The following is a 13096-nucleotide window of genomic DNA, read 5'->3' on the forward strand; positions in this document are numbered from 1 at the left end:
CATCCCAAAGGCACACTGGCTGGGAACAAGTGTCTGCAGGTACCCGATGTCACTGCATATGCATCCCATACTGCATAATTCCATAGCTTAGCAGACCAGGCCCGTTATGCATATGATGTGGTAATTCCCAGGGTCAGTCGAGGTGCCCACTTAGTGGTGTGGGACCACTGTTGCTGTATGCCACTGTCCAGGTACATATCCTGTAGTACGGCCAAGATAAATTATCAGTGTTATATGCAGTTGTATGTCCTCTTGGAGTGCCGGTAGCACACATCCAGGGGTACCACGAGGTCACAGTGATGCTGTGTGTTCTTCTCTGCTGAGGGCGGCCCTCACCTGGACATGTGAGATGATAGGGAGGTTACATTCAGCTGGGATAAATATTTTAAAGGTGGGGGAGAAGGAGGGGGGATACGTGCACCAAACATGTCTGCAAGATTGTTGCCAATATCCGTGTGTTTGGTGAATGTTAAGTAGGTGTGGATTAACACAGAGCATATCTGAGGCATGTGGTCCATATGTGTAACATAACTGAAGAAGGCCTTGTGGTCATCCATAGTGTTTGTGTCCATTTCCCTCCCAGAGTAGGCCGTGGCCATTGTTATGACGGACCGTAGCGTAGTACCAGTGCTGACCACAGATGCCTTCCCTTAATGTGAATGTGCTCTGTCCTGCAGTAGCCTCCTGCTATTGTTATACAATCTGCCTCTCTCTGGGGTCCACCGGACAGGATGCCTAACCTTTGTGCATAGGGTCTGGGTTAGAAATGTGTGTGCAAGTTCCATGCAATCCGTGGCATGTCCGTGGTAAGCATTTGCAAAGGGGTCAGCAGTGTGGCTTGTGGCTTCCACTGGCCCAGTGTGCTGCATGGATACCATCTCAGTCCCAGCAAGTGAATAACTGTCGAATCACATACATATCAAAGTAGTCTACTGTGCTGGTGGTGGTGATGGGATATGTATATCCAGGCCGAGTAACATCTGTCCACATCACAGTAGTGGATGGTGTCCCACATACAGTACCTTGGGATGAACCCCCAGAGTGAGGTTGTGCATTGCACCTGTCAGTGTGTGCTGACCGATGGGGCATGCTACTATGTTGTGTGGAATGTGGCAGGTATTGTTGCACAGGTGTTGGCTGAGCACTGATATCTGGCCATGTACCTGTGTATCCACCATGACACACACACATGCAACATATGGGAGTAGTAGTATATCACTACACATGAGTATCATGTATAGTATGTGTGCCATATATTGCTGACATGGTCTGCTGATATCCTGTTTGTGTTCTCTTCCAGGGAGATGGCACGACAGCATAACCCCACCTACTCTGTGGTGGAAGATGAGGAGATCCACCAGAGCCTGGTGCGGGAGTATGACATCCTGTTTTCCCGCACCAGTCAGAATCAGCAGGAGAGGGCTGCACTGTGGCAAGACCTTGTCCGTAGGGTAAATGATACTGGCACGCATAACAGGACATATGAGCAGGTACGACATCACTGCAGTGATTTAATCCGAAGTGTCCGGCAGCGTGCATCAGATATCCACAGGCAACAGGTCGCCACAGCAGGTGGGGTGGCCACACATCCCCCCTTACCAGACTGAAGGGGCTACTCCTAAGTGTTGTGGCTCCAGCCCCGGAACACCAACAGCAGTACACCTGCATTATGATGGAGGCTGGTTCCATACAGCAGCACGACATGGAGCATGCAGGTAATATGCCATATGTACACCTGACTGTTCTGTACACTGTATCATATGCAATATCAATGTCACAGTTGTGCCCACTGACATTAATCTCATCATTTCTGCAGGTCCCTCCAGGGTTACAGCAAGACAGGCCATCCATGCTGGTGAGTATGTTTAACATAACCTATAATAGTCCTGATAATGCTAGTAACAGTAGTGTAACTCAGTAGTGCTCTGTGTGTATACTGCGGGGTGTGCAGGTGTGCCTGTGCCCATGTGTGCATGTGTGCATGTGTGCAGGTGTGCCTGTGTCCATATGTGCATGTGTGCCTGTGTCCACATGTGCATGTGTGCATGTGTGTCTGTGCCCACGTGTGCATGTGTGCATGTGTACACGTGACCACGTGTGCATGTGTGCATGTGTGCATGTGTCCATGTGTGCATGTGTGCATGTACCCATGTGTGCATGTGACCACGTGTGCATGTGTGCATGTGTGCATGTGTCCACGTGTGCATGTGTGCATGTGTCCACGTGTCCACGTGTGCATGTCTGCATGTGTGCATGTGTGCATGTGTGCCTGTGTGCATGTGTGCATGTGTGCCTGTGTGCATGTGTCCATGTGTGCATGTGTGTATAAGTGCATCACTGGTAACAATGTCTGGAGACTGTAAACTGTGTTTCCTGTCTTCATCCCACAGGTTCTGGGGCTGCTCTGGTGACCTGCAGCAGGGAACCTGAATCCTGTGCCATGGCTACTGGTAATGATGATATTTGTGTAATGGTACAGGAAGGTGTGTCAGGGTCTGCCATTGGTCAGCCATTTGAAAGTACACAGCTGTCAACCCCATCATTGCGCACAGTCATCCTGCCTGTACATCCTTTGTCACCATTGTCCCTAGGTGATGGACAGGATACAGTGGGCATAGGCCAGGGTAATATGGTACCTGTGGCACATGCGTCCCCACACAGCAGCCATGGGCAGGGTCCTCCGATGGTACCACACAGACAGTTGCCCATGGGTTCTCGTGGGAGCATCCATGGGCGTACTGCCTCTGGCCGATGTGCCCAAAGAGGTCTGTCAACCTCAGCTATGTTTCGGACTGTCATGCAGGCACAGTCACATATGGAAAGGTACACCAGACAGGGTCTGAGGGAGCTGAGAGCATGTCGCACAGCCATGACAGACAGTATGCGTGACCTTGCGGATGCTATCCGTAACTTCACCGATGTCATAGACAGATGTTGTGGGGACATATTACAGCAGTTCCACAACCAGATGTCCATGAGCCAGGGCAATGGTGGATGTTTGCAGCGTCGACGTGGCCGTATGCCGGCAGCAGCTGGCAGCCGGCGTGGATGACAACAGACTCGCGCATGCCCCCATAGTGCCAGCAGCAGCCCCAGCAATGCTGGGTCTGTGCTGTCATCGGAATGCCCCAGGAGACCACGTGCATGTGGCTCTGGACAGTCCCAACAGGGACTTGTGTCCAGTCAACACACTCCCGCTTCTGATGACAGTACCCAGTCTGGCTTTGTATTGGATACGGTCCGTAGCACCCCTGCCAGGCACAGGTACCGTGTCCGTGCACACAGACACTGATCTGTATGGCCTGCCAGGTGGAGTCTGTGGCTGTCCACAAACCCCTGTATATGGCAGCCATGAGGTGGAACTGTGTGCGTGCATACACACATGCAAAATGTTAACACCTAGGGCAACCACATACATGCACACACTGCACCAACACTGCCCCACCCTGTACTGCTGCCCCTCACCAACACACATACACACACATGTCAATTGGTGGTATCAGTGGCTGACTCAGGCATACCTAATCCACACCCTGTGCATATGATGACACTGTGCCACCTCCTGCAATCTCCAACATCATTGCGGGAACAGGTAAACACGTTGCTGATGCACAGGGTGACTACATAGAAGTGTATTAGTAGTATCATGTTGGTAACAGTACAGTGTGCTGCTATGACTGTGTGTTTATCCCAGCATGCCTGCTGCAGTAACTGTATGAATGTCCTGAATTGTTATCTGCACCCATAGTACATACCAAAGTATAACAGCTGCACATAATTGCATGCCGGTGGTAAGGTTGTCAACAGATAGCCGCATACATGGGTAGCACAGGGGGAAAGCTAACGCAAGTAGTGATATGCAATGGTGGACATGTACAGTAATGGTGGCAAGTTGCCCACAACGACTATGCCATGTGGATGTTGGCGCATGTAGATATGTGTGCAGTACCAATGTAATCCAAATCACAAATAAATATGATATAATATCGGTTCTTCCATGGGCATCTGCACTGCGTATTCCTGGGTACATGTTGATAGTGCCTACATATTTGCATTGTTACTTACTGTTATTGTTACCCCTTATTTGTTGTATAATGCACTACTTCCAGACCTGTTTACTGTAGCTTTGTTTGCATGCATGTTCGCTTGGGGTCCCCTGGAACAATGCTTACACCTGCAATGCAGAGTTACAGTGCTTCTGTAGACTTCTAGTGACATCTGCATAGCGTACGATAAGTATGTCAACTTTACACATGACAGAACGTCACTGTCTGTCCTGTATGCATGTATGTTGCCTGTAACACATTGCACACGTCTTACCTGGCATTTACCCACGTGTGCAGTCATACATGTCAGTGCTATGAAACAGTAGCGGTACACCCACACATACACACCTTCAGTATGTTGTTCCCCATTGGCCCATGTGTTGGTACTCACCATGGCAATCACACTACTAGGGTAGCATGTGCAAAGGTAACCTGTGTATCGCCACTATGGTCCAGTTGTGGTTTATGTGAGTCATGTGTCATTGTCACAGCTGCCACATGTATGCAGTCAGCCATCACCCTTGGTCAGGAACGTACAACACAAGTGTGGGATGCCACCACACAGCCAGTCTGGGGACTGGTCTCTCTGAACCCAGTAATGCCATACCCTGTCAGGTGGCATGTCATATATACTACATCCTGGACAAACGTCAACCCCAATCCCTGCTGCTACTATTGATAATACCCCTGAAGATGTTCCTGATAGTTTTGACCAGTTCTTTACTGAGACATTTCAGGCCCTAGCTAGCCATCTACCTCCTAGCTCCCCTGGTCCTGAAAGTAGCACCCCTAGAAAACTACTTGCGTCCAGCTGCCAACCAGTCGCCACTTCACTTCTCCATACCTTGATTGAAACAGTGAAACCCACTACACTTTCTGCTAATCAACCCCCTGCCGAGTACCTATCAAAACCAGATGATGCTATTGCTTACCCCGTCTCAAAGGTAATCAAAGGAACCATGTTAGAATCTAACTTTCCCACCATCTCGAAAATGTCATATGTAATCCCACTTCACAAAGGAGGCAACTCTACTGAAGTCTCCAATTATAGGCCAATAGCTATACTCTCTCCACTTGCAAAGATTATGGAAACTTTCATCATAGACAAGTCATGCACCACCTAATCCAAACTCGCATTATGGCAGACACTCAGCATGGCTTACGTCCTCATCACAGCACTACGTCAGGCCTCCTAGCCTTTACTAACACCATAAGCCATACTTGCAACAAGAATTATATATCCGCAGCCCTCTTTTTGGATATTCAAAGGCATACGATATGGTTGATCACCAACTTGTACTCCACACCCTGCAAAGACTGTCTAGATACTGGAGCCTTCCAATGGTTTCAATCCTACCTGCATGGTCGACAGCAGGCTGGCCTCTGGCAGAACAAACTCTCTAACCTTCTACCTAACACCCTCAGAGTACCACAAGGTTCTATACTAGGGCCCTTGCTGTTCTCCATCTTCATTAACGACCTTTATACTGTCATCCCAAATGTCAGCTGTATCCAATATGCTGAATACTCTACTCTGATCTGCTCAGCCACATCTCCAGTAGAGTTATGGTCAGCTACCCAGACCACCTTTAATACAATAGAAAACTGACTTTCTGAACATCGTCTGATCCTAAATCCCAATCAAACTAAACTGCTGTTATTTCACCAACATGTAGGTCTACCACTTTCACCGTTACCATAACATCAACTGATGGCACAATGATCTCCCCTGACCCATCTCCGAAACTATTAGGTGTCATCATAGACAATAATCTCAAATGTGACCTACATGTTAACCAGATTATCAAAGCCATCAATAGAAAACTAGGGTCACTTTACAGAATTAAAGCCTTCCTAGCCCCTCCAGCTAAAGGTGCCATAGCTCGCTCACACCTTGTTTCAACCCTTCTGTATGCATCCCCTCTACTTTTGAATATGAACAAGACTGTCCTTAACAAACACTCAATTTGCTACAACCACATTGCCAGGTTTGCCACTGGGCTGCCTTTTAGGACACATCATTGCATCAATCTAAATCAGCTTGGTTGGCTTGCAATACCCAGCCTAATACAGTATAACCAACTGATTATGGCCTATAAAATCCTCTATAATCCAGGCAATACTCCTGCACTTCAAATATTATCACCCCCTATAACAATCCTAGACCGCTTCGATCCTCTAACAAAGTACTACTTCAGACTAGCAGGTTTAATAACACAGCCGGTGATTCTCTCTTTGCAAACCCTGTAAGTAGATCCTGGAACTCACTCCCAGCTGATATTACCCTACTGTCCACCTTAGGTCAATTTAACAGTAGACTCAAACAACATTTGTCACTTAACTGGCTATGTCAATGTATCAAGCCTGGCTAACTCCAATGTGTAAAATCTGTGAACCACTTTACTGTGTAATTTTAATTTAATCCTGACTTGTGCTCAGGTCTAACATTAACCTGTGGAACATGTTTGACTTGCTTACTTATGTAATCTGTGTAAATAATCTGTTTGTAATATGTAATGCTAGTATTATGTAATGCTGTATCTGCTACCTTCGTAGCTTGTCTCCACGGACCTCCCCTGGAAATGGACATGCATCCAGTCAGACTATCCCAGTCAACAAATGTAGGATAAATAAATAAATCAATAAAATATATTACAGTGACTACAATACCAGTCAGACATTGACACACACTGACAGCATGCTGAACACACTGGGGCATACGTGGGGACTCAGAATAGCAGCTTGCCTGGGCATCACACACCTCCGCAGCTGGCACACAGGCATATGTTCCGTTGGAACAGAGCACATGCCACACATGGCACGCACATCCCCTGTGCCACACACTCACAGCCTGTAGGGCTACACAACACACCTGCTACAGACGTGTCAGGTACCTGTCTTGTGTGCTGCACTGGGGTCCTGCTCAACAGGCTGTATCTGGTGAAGGTCACAGTGATATGCCTCGGGGGCACTATGGTCCACCACAGCACACATGCATACAGGTCAGTCAGAGGCATGGACAGATATGACTCACTCATTGACCATGCCAGTGTGGCTACCTGAGACATACCTTTCTGGACTACATGATAGGGAACATAGAATGGATCTCTCAGCATGTGGCACAGGCCAGTATGAGCCTGATGTTGGTTGCCAACATACCCTCACCAGGCATTCTACCACTATATGTGGGAAGGGTGTTGTATGTCTACATTATGCTCAGTCTCCACTGTCATTCATAGGGTATCCACTGGCTGTCAACGTGTGCTTACATGCTAGGGAAGCCACAATGATGTGCAAGGGTCATCTTGCACGTGACACCCATGGCCAGATGTATAATGGCAAAGCTCCTTGGTACACACATACTGCCTTATGCTGCAGGACATGGTTTACATAGCGACCTCCGTGGGTATCACACAGGTCAGGACACTAACAGTGCTGCTACACAACAACAGCAGTGTACACCGGAAGATGCATGCACCAGACACTGCCCTCAGCACGGTGAACTGCAATGTCTGTGTAGTACCAGTTTCATGATTCATGGCTCACAGGTGTTACCCATCACTGACAGGTTATGCCCCATACCATGCCTGTTGTCCCCTACACATGTAACACACATGGATAGGGGGGTGGTATCCCAAGGTAACACAGATACACACACCTCCAGGTTGTTGGCACAACACAAACCATCAGGGCCTACTCATGTGCAGCTGACAGTGTGTCGGACTGCCATCTGGTTCATAGCCTGGCACACACAACCCTCCCATACACAGGAAGACCACCTATCCTCCATAACAACACTGGCAATATGACAGTCTCAAGAACTGTGTTTATATGGCGGACTGCATCCAGCCAAACATTGTGTGTGAGCATTACTGTAGCTACAACACACTAGTTGAAGGGTTCACAGCATGTGGTCACCGAATTGCAGTGGAATGACATGTTACCACTACCACAACAGGTGGGAACATGCAGCACCTGTACATCGACTACATGTACACTATATGGCCCAGACCAGATGTGTATCCCCTGCTGTAGGTCTTTCACCATAGACACCCACACTGTATAGGGACATACCACGTGTGGACCCTGCACAGTAAGACACAGTCATATTGGTATACATTGCAAATACCATTTATCCACTCGAAGCATGTGTCAGACATGGTAACTACTGCAGGTCACAGGTATTTATGTGTATGTGTCACACACATACATCATGTGTGCAATGCCATTGCTGGTTTAGCCAATGGCATGCATTGTTATGTACAAACACCCACACAAGGTCATACTGTGTGACACAACCACACGTGACAGTTGTGGGTTACCAAAACATACCTATCTGTACTCTGACAATGGTAATAGACACAGTAGCAGAGCACACTATTGGCATTACTAGCCACCTAGCCCTGTTTGGCTGTGCTGATATCCCCTGTGTTTACTGGGGGAGTATGCAGCATCTGGTGTATTGTAGTATTTGCCAAATGGATCTGTGTGCTCACACTTGCATTTACACACACCCTACTACCCCCACACACATGCACACTTGCCATTTGCAGGATTCATTCTCCTACCTAACTAAGTCATGACACGTGAGAGAGACGCATTAGCAAAGCGCACTATTCGGTTTACTAGATAGTTCCTCTTCTCTGGCTATACTTATAGGGTGCTGACAACATCAGTATTTTGAAAGGGTAATGTGCATCAGGTAGTTTGATCTCCTGATTGCCAAAACTAACATGTTTTTCATACGGAAATGCACACACACAAACTCCCCACATCCAAACACACACACATGCCATTTATAGGTTTCAAACTCCTACCTAACTACATTATGATACTCGGGAGAAACGCATTAGCAGAGTGCGCTATTCACATTACTGGGAGGCTTCCCTTCTCCTGCTGTACTTATAGAGTGCTGACATCATCTGTGTTTAGAAAGGGGAGTGTGTATCCTGTAGTGTGTTCTCCCAGTTGCCAAAAGGGACATTTCCCTCACACACACTAACCCCCCTCATCCAAACACACACACTTGCCATTTGCAGGATTCAAACCACTACCTAAATATGTTATGACACTTGAGATGGACACATTAGCAGAACGTGCTATTTGCATTACTGGGAGGCTTCCCTTCTCCTGCTGTACTTATAGGGTGCTGACATCATCTGTGTGTGCATCCTGTAGTGTGTTCTCCCAGTTGCCAAAATGGACATTTCTCTCACACACACTAACCCCCCTCATCCAAACACACACACTTGCCATTTGCAGGATTTAAACCACTACCTAACTATGTTATGACACTTGAGACGGACGCATTAGCAGAGCACACTATTCGCATTACTGGGAGGCTTCCCTTCTCCTGCTGTACTTATAGGGTGCTGACATCATCTGTGTTTAGAAAGGGGAGTGTGCATCCTGTAGTGTGTTCTCCCAGTTGCCAAAAGGGACGTCTCCCTCACACACACTAACCACCCTCATCCAAACACTTGCCATTTGCAGGATTTAAACCACTACCTAACTATGTTATGACACTTGAGATGGACACATTAGCAGAGCAGGCTATTCGCATTACTGGGAGGCTTCCCTTCTCCTGCTGTACTTATAGGGTGCTGACATCATCAGTAAGGGGAATGTGCATCCTGTAGTGTGTTTTACCAGTTGCCAAAAGGGACATTTCCCTCTCACAGCCTTTCACACAAACAAACCCCACTCACACTGAGCATTTGCAGGATTCGAACCCCTACCTAACTATATTATGACACTTGAGGGAGACGCATTAGCAGAAAGCACTATCTGAATTACTGGGCATCTGTTCTGCACCTGTAGTATTTCTAGGGTGCTGACATCTTTATTTCCACAAAGGTATATAGATGTAGTACTACCTGTCAGGTGGGGGATAGCATATATATGCATTTGCAGCCACCTACGTCAGGGTCAGATATGCACATCGCACTGGCAGGTTATGTTCTATACCATGCTTTGGGACCACAGGACCTGTAACACACAACACAACCAGTCCAGAACACCACACCCACATCCAGGACACACACTTAGCTTCCCTGGGACCAGTGCCAGGATATGCAGGTATTCACATACACCATTCCAGTTGTTAACATCAGGTACAGGCATATTGTGTGTGAGAACTACTTAGGCCTCTACCACTTTACCCTACAGCCACTACAATTTGTGGGTCCATGTGCTATGGCAGAACCACACACCACAGCCACATGGGTGAATACATATTGCACCTGTCCATCTGCAACGTGGGTACTCACTGTTCCACACCAGAGGTAGACCACCATTGTTGATATCTGACCATAACCACCTTTCCCTGGACATCCATATCTCATCTCCACCCCAGGCAAGGTTGTCACTGCACACAAACTGTGTTTAGCACAAGCAGACTCTACACTTGTGTAGACTGGGGTGGATGACTTCAGAGGACCCATGCTGGAGGACTATACTGGCCACTCAGCATAATCCTTGACAATTGCATCCTATGAGCATGTGTACAGTTTGCATTGGTCATGCTATCCCACATATACCCATGACTGCTCCACAACAAGACACGTGTCAGCTGTACACCGGCCATATATGCGCCGTTCAACAGACAGAGTGACCTAATACATTGCAGAGCTGTAGCCCACAGAGGGAGGACATCTGTGGATAGTTCCAGCATGGCACTTCATTCACACATACTCATTACAACACAGTGTTGACAGTGGAATCGTCCAGAGAATGCAGATAGGGCTCCCCTCAGTCTGTTATTGATGGACACCTACTGTCAGAGATCCTCTGCAACCCTCTCACAGCACACACCGACAACATGGCTGTGGCTTAGCACATTCAATCCCTGAGACCTCCACGGTGCCCCTGCTTGACAGAGGCACAGCTCACTAGCCTCACATGTTGCCTTCTGTGACCTACTTTACAGTGGCACGGTAGCCTACTATCCTGGGGATGCAGATGCCAAGCACACTCTGGCTGAGCTGTCATTCCCTGGGGCAAGAAGCCTAGTATTGATCTCTACACCCATATGTTCAATTGTTGGATGCACAATATTTGTTGTGCTGTTCTACTGTTTGCAGGTCTTTATTGCCATAGCATTCCCTGTTCCTATGACCAACTTGTGCATCTGTGGCAGATGTTTGCATATGACGGCGATCCACTATATCACTTATGTCTCTGTGGTCATTTACTGTGTGCACTGGGCTGATTGCTGTGTTGTGGTTGGTTCCTGGACTGACACGTACAAATACCAGATATGTGTGGCCAATTGCTACATGGAGATATGGCCTAAGTGTGTGAGCATGCCCAGTTCAGCCTTTCCATGGCATGTTGTCTGACATATGCCTCATTTATCAAAGTGTGCGAGCATACCCAGTGTGAACTTTCCATATGTTGCACTCTGAAGTCCACCACATATTTGGGTGTGTGTGACCTTCGACATTATTGCACGTTTATGATTGTGTGCTGGGTGTCATGTTGTGTACTAACTGGCCAACTGCTTCGTGTCTGCCACAACAGGGATTATACTGTGCCTGCAGGAATTGCATGGGATACTTTGCAGACAGTTCTTAACATACTTTCATAATGACCTAACACTGTAGTACCGTATAGTGTACTGGTTTGGTACTTTCACTGTGGTGGACAGTATCCTGGGCTTTAGTCCTATGACTGATTGACATCTTCATAGTGAGCACAACAGATTGTGTAGGGGCCAGTTGTGCACATATGACCATGTTGCAATATGTTCAGATATGGACTACCTACACCAGGCTCGTCCAACATTGCTAGTGTATTCCACAACATGGGTGGACATTGGCAAACACTAGCGATGTTCCGTAGGCCATTTATGATGGTAGTCACAGGGTGTGTTTGTCCTTCGACACACATTGTAACTGGAGCTTGCCATTACATATGTCATGGTTGGTATACTGTGCCTCTGTCTACCTCTGACATAACAGTGATACCCAGGGTAGCCTACCATCTCCCATACACTCATCAGGATGCCTCTTGAGGGGTGTCGATATGTGGCACTCTGGCTGACCTGTACCAGGAGTTTACTGAAGTGTGGGGGTGCCTTCTGTGTTATGGATCATTCTGTACAGCTTGTCCTATGTCTGTCAGTGCTGGGGTTCAGGTCTCTCATGTGCATAGCTCACTACCATTCAGATTGTACAAGGTGCAACATGTTCATTCATTCCAGGTTGGACATGGCTTCATACATCAGGCACAGATTTCCTGTAGCTGGGAAGGATGGCGGTGTGTGGGCTGCAGTTTGTTTACTCAGGCAACACATGGCATCTGTTCATGCTCTTTGCTACCCCTGGTGGGGTACTGTTGTGGACTTTACAGTTGATGGAGGTGTCTGCTGCGGTATATCCCACAGGGGCTATTGTAGTCAGTTGTGATGCTGATGGAGGATGGCTGCAGAGCCAGAGTGAGTTCCCCTCATCTACATCTGCCAGCCTTCATGTTTGGGTGGGTATATGGTACATGTTTCTGCGAACACTACAGACACATGTTTGTCCAGTGCAGGATATTTATCACCTTTTGTACCCAGGTCTCACATTACATGTTAGGTACCTCATAGGTTAACACCTGTGTGGTAATTTGTGGGCACTTACTGTATATCCATGGTGGTTGTCTATACACAGTTCTGCGATTAGCTTGCTGACATGGCTATGGCTACAGTTGTCTGTTTGTAGGTGGCCCTTTTGTGGGTTGCTTGTGTCAGCTGGGGGTCGGATATGGTGGGCTGTTTGTACTCCTCTGCATACATGCTCAGTCACAGTACTTCCATATTGGCCTATACCTATGGGACATGTATACAGAACGGTGGTGGGGGGTGGCCAAGACCAGGCCTTGTGGGATGCCACTCATATCCGCTTTGTAGTCTGACATGGATGCGGCATGTCTGACCATGTCAGTTCTGTCCTTGGTCTGCTTTGCAATCCCTCTACTGACATAGGGGTGTATATTTAAGCTGGTGAACATATCCATACTGAACACGTACGTTATTGTCTAGAAGCATGTGCACGGTCCAGCTACGC

The sequence above is a fragment of the Protopterus annectens genome, chromosome 1.part0, assembly GCF_019279795.1.
Source record: "Protopterus annectens isolate FY-2018-M chromosome 1.part0, PAN1.0, whole genome shotgun sequence".
Classification (NCBI taxonomy): Eukaryota; Metazoa; Chordata; order Ceratodontiformes; family Protopteridae; genus Protopterus; species Protopterus annectens.